This window comes from Geospiza fortis, unplaced genomic scaffold (assembly GCF_000277835.1).
Source record: "Geospiza fortis unplaced genomic scaffold, GeoFor_1.0 scaffold196, whole genome shotgun sequence".
In the NCBI taxonomy this organism is placed as follows: domain Eukaryota; kingdom Metazoa; phylum Chordata; class Aves; order Passeriformes; family Thraupidae; genus Geospiza; species Geospiza fortis.
In genome coordinates, this window is record NW_005054487.1 from 1,175,901 (window position 1) to 1,180,820 (window position 4,920).

The window sequence follows — 4,920 nt, forward strand, 5'->3', positions numbered from 1 at the left end:
GCAAATCAAGAAATACTGAATTAAAATTAATTTTAAAAAATTATTTATTTTTGCAGAGTTGTTGAAATAAAGTGATGCAGTCAATCATCCTGCTGTGGTTCACCTAATCTTGAGAGAATTCGAACCCACAAACATTTTGGAGTAGGAGATGCAGCAATCAGAACATTGCACCTCACCATGGAGAGTGATTTGGCAAACTCTGCTTGCAGGGAGCAGAGCAAGCCACAGCCAATCTGGTTTCCCCTTCCACAGCAGATTCCCCCAGTTAACCTCCATAAAGCTGAACACAGGATGCACAAGAGAATGCCAATTACAAAGGCACAATTAACATAATTTATTCATAAAATCGTTTGAGACCAATGTATTTTTAACAGAAGTCCTAGTCCTAACAAAAGTCAACAGTTGTGTCAGATTCTTTTCAGCTGTTATAAAGGACTTTTATAGCAAGGAACAGCACAATAAAAATCTATTTTCATTTATTTCCAGGTCATCTAGAAATACTCCTACCAGCTACAAAAGGATCAAGAGAGTGGTTATGTTTTGAAGAACTTAACTTCACTTTTCAAGAATTTCTGAGTCTTATGTAAGATCTGTAGGGTTTAATTAGAAGCATAAAGCAGAAACAGAGTATTTAAATTCAACAGCCACAAATTTAGGCATGTCTGTTGATTAACTTCCTCATGTCAATTAAGTGTTTGCTCAAGGATAAAGATGGCAAAGGATAAAGACCCACGTTCGGGTCCTGTCTGATCATGGAGGGAGAGAAGGCAAAATGGAAACCTGCAGCTCACAAAGGGAGCAGTGATGCACACCTGCATGCAAAATGCAAAAAGCTTTTCCCATAATGAACCTGGAATCTGGGCTGCCAACCAGGAAGGGGAAGTGACAGCACCTGTAATTTCCAGATATTCTGAGCACTGTTCTTCCAGATAACGAAGGAGATATAATTGGATATAAGAACTTGCAAAGTAAAAGCACAAGAGGCATATCAATAGAAGATATTCTATTTTATAGGGGTGCTGCTGTTTTATCTGCAACAGATCAATGCTTGGTTAAGTGACTGGGAAATGTTATGTGTTCGTGAAAAAAACACAGGAAAAAGTTTTAATTTCATAACTTAAAAAAAAAAAAACAAAACAAAACTAGAAGGACACCAAAGCTGGAACATAAGCTGTTTTAAAACCCAGAATTGTTCAGTGTCCCAATTATTCAAATTTTAAACACCAAAATAGACAGTGACTTATCACAGCAAATTGACTAGGAAATAAAGAGGGACTTTTGCAGAACAGTACCATCCAATTTCTTATTTTCAAATGAATTCAGATTCCACTTTCTTGAATGGTTAACATAGAACTCTGCATGTCAAATGCCTCTCTTACATCTCAAGCATGTCAGAAGGCTCTCTCTTCTATACCAAACTTTATTCTTTAGATTTCAATTATGTTCCACAGCACTAAAGCTTTAAAGATTAAGTGTATATCAACACAGCTTAAATTATATATGTACATAAAATTCATTGCCATTGTCATCAGGATCTGTTGAACCCAATCGTTTTCTGTTTCTGAAAAAGCAAAGCAATTAATAATTACCATAAAAATTCAGAAAAATATTCCAGTTATTTAGAACAGTTACGCTTCTGTTTTTTCCCCACTTAAATATCAACAATGCCTGTATTCACTACAGTGGTGAAGTTGATGAAAGGAGTACATTATGAAGAGTAACCCTTAAAATGTTGCTCCATTCCATTGACAAATGTCGAGACAAATTGAAGTTCAGCATTTGGTTCAGTGTCGCACAGAGATCCTCGTGGAAGGGAAAATCTACAGCTTCTGTTTCAGAAATTGCTACAATTATCAGGGCATTATCAAATCTGCTCTACTTCGATGCCTGAGGATATAAAAGCCAGTGCAAAAGGTTTTCAGTTATGAAAGAGACCTATAAAAATGGGAAAACTCTTCTCTGGTGTGAAAAACACCAATCACTTGTTTTTAAAATTTTAAAAGTTTAATACTAATAAAATGGTTATAAAAATAGTAATACAATTTGAGTAATAATAATTTGGACAGTCTGGATTAGGACAATATGAGACAACAGAAACAAAGAGTTACAGACAGTCCGGGTACCTTTTTCTGGGCAAAATAAGCCCGAAAAAGGACTCACGTTAACAGAGGATTAACCCTTAAAAACAACAGCCTGTTGCATATTCATACACTCATACATGATGCATAAATTCCTTTCAAACACAGGATTCTGTCTGGTGAGTGTCAGCTTCTTCCTCTGACTCCTAACAGCGCCTTCGAGGCGAGAAGAAGTTAATTTCTTCTGCTAAGAGGGCAATAAATTCTTTTTCTCTGAAAGATTTAGGTGTCCTGTGGCTGCTATCTCGCTGCGAGTCCTTTCTTTAAAACAAGTATCCTACATAGCATAGTTTCTATTTTAACATTTTGTTATAACCTAAAACTATATTTAACACAGTACTTAAGAGAATTAATACAGCATCACTTTCTAACACAGCACATATAATATTTGCGAAAAGCCAACCATAAAATACACATTTTTCACATCTGGTAATCTCAAATTTAAGCACATGAGCAGCTATTCATACAATACCAGATTGCAAAGGGCTGTTTGACAAGCTGGACAGATCTGAGGGCAGATTACAGAGCGGGCACAGGGAATCTCCCTTAGTGCTGGCTGACAGGTTCTGCCATTTGCAGCTCAGAGCAGGAGCATTGCCTGGGGCTGAGCTCCACGGGCTGCAGAGCACAGACACTCTCCCTTAGGATGCAGAGCAGGTTAGCCACTAACTCATTCTGCTTGGTCCCATTTCCCATCCCCATAGGAATTACAAAAGAGGACGGCACAGTGTGGCCACACTCTTGTCATAGAGAGCAGCAGGCACAAGTTCCCAAGGATTTTTCCTGGGAAAGGCACCGAGAAGCTCAGAAAAGAAAACAATTCTTATCTCTACTTGCTGCTCCTGTTGTATGGTACATGTGGAATGTGTTATGGAGATTGTTTACCCAAAGTGATTTGTTAATTGGATTCTACTGTTTGGATTGATTGGCCAATTGGATCCACGTGTGTCATGACTGTCTGGAAACAGTCACAGGTTTTTCTTTAGTATTCTTTAGTATCTCTTTAGTATGTAATTTAGTATAGCATTAGTGTAATATAGTATATATTATAGCTAGATACTCATAGCTTATACACTTATGAACTGTATACTTATAGCTGTATAGTGTATAGCTCAATGTATAGCATTTGTTCAGCTTTCTGAACCATGGAGTCAGAGCACACTATTCCCCCGTTTCTACAACAGACAAGCTCAGCCAGGGCTACCTGCACAGCAAAGACTGACATTTGAAAGTGACTCTCAGTCTCTTCCCAAGACATCTGTGACTTACAGACAGACAGACATTCTCCATCCCCTTTGTCTTAAAGAAAGTTTAATATTAATTCAGCTCTTTTTGAATCTACTTCCAAGCTAAATGCCAGCTCATCTGCAGTGTTTTTACAAGTGACAAACTGGATTAAAAGCACACAGAACATCCACCCCTTGCTCCAACAGAACCACCCCTGACACTGCAGGAGGACTGCAGCCACATTTTCAATGGGACTACCACTAACACCCTGACCCACAGGGTGTCAGGCTGGGTTCTGACTCTGTCAGTGTTGTTCTAGTGTACTGCATTGTTTATTTTATCCTTTTATTTTTCCTTCCTATTAAAGAACTGTTATTTCCTGCTCCCATATCTTTGCCTGAGAGCCCCTTAATTTAAAATTATAGCAATTCGGAGGGGTGGGGAGGGTTTACATTCTCAGTTTCAGGGGAGGCTCCTGCCTTCCTTAGCAGACTCCTGTCTTTCCAAACCAAGACAATAGGTGCAAGGTTCTGAGGGGTACAATGATTCCATCTAGCGACCGTGGCTCCTGCCCCACCGCAGAGCACACCTGGCCTGGGTGAGAGCACCGCTCACTCCTGAAGGGCGGCTCTGGAATGTTCCGGAGAAGTGAAATCTGTAAGAATTCCACCCTAGTGAAGTGAAATCTGTTAGGATTCCACCCTGGCCTTTCTGAAGAGCCTGGAACAATCAACAAGCTGCCAGGACAGAAGGTTCCGGCGACAAAGGGAGCATTGTCCCGGAGCTCCATGCTTCCAGTGGCGGGCCGGAATAGCGATGTGTCTGCGGGAGCACGGCGGGCAGGGCAGGGCTGGCTGAGCCTGCTGCTGCACACTGACCCCCGCTGGACCACGGGCTGCACTCGTACAGAGCTTCTGGAAAGCTCACACATTTGTATGTAAACTTGGAGATAAGAAATGCTGACCTCAGAGATGTTACGGAATTAGGATAGGTGTTGTTGAGACAGAAATGGAGTTAGAAGAGAGTTTCAAAAGATGGTTTCACAAATAAGACTAGATACTTTAGAGAAATAGAACTATAATACTTTAGATATTTAGAAATACTTTAGATATTTAGAAAAGAGTTTCAAAAGATGGTTTTACAAATAAGACTAGATACTTCAGAGAAATAGAACTATAAGCCCCCAAAGCTGCTTTACTTAGGGAAGAGCTCTAAATCCTCATTCTTCCAGAGCTTTGAACAAGCTGCCCATTTGACCTAAGCACATAATAAAACATTGATGCTCCAGCTTTTATTCAATTATCATATCACTTACCTTCTGTTGCCACAGCAGAAATATCTGATACATAAATAATGCACAGACAAATCACACTAGCAGCCAGCACAGTTAGAAAGGAAAGGATGATGCAAACCAACATAATTTTACTTAAAAGATCTTTCTATCACATGTTCTGGGAGTTTGAGAAAGCTACAACATGTACTCCCAATTATATAGTTTACAATTTCAAATAACACATGTAAATAAAAACCTCATTTATTCACAAAAACTAAAATG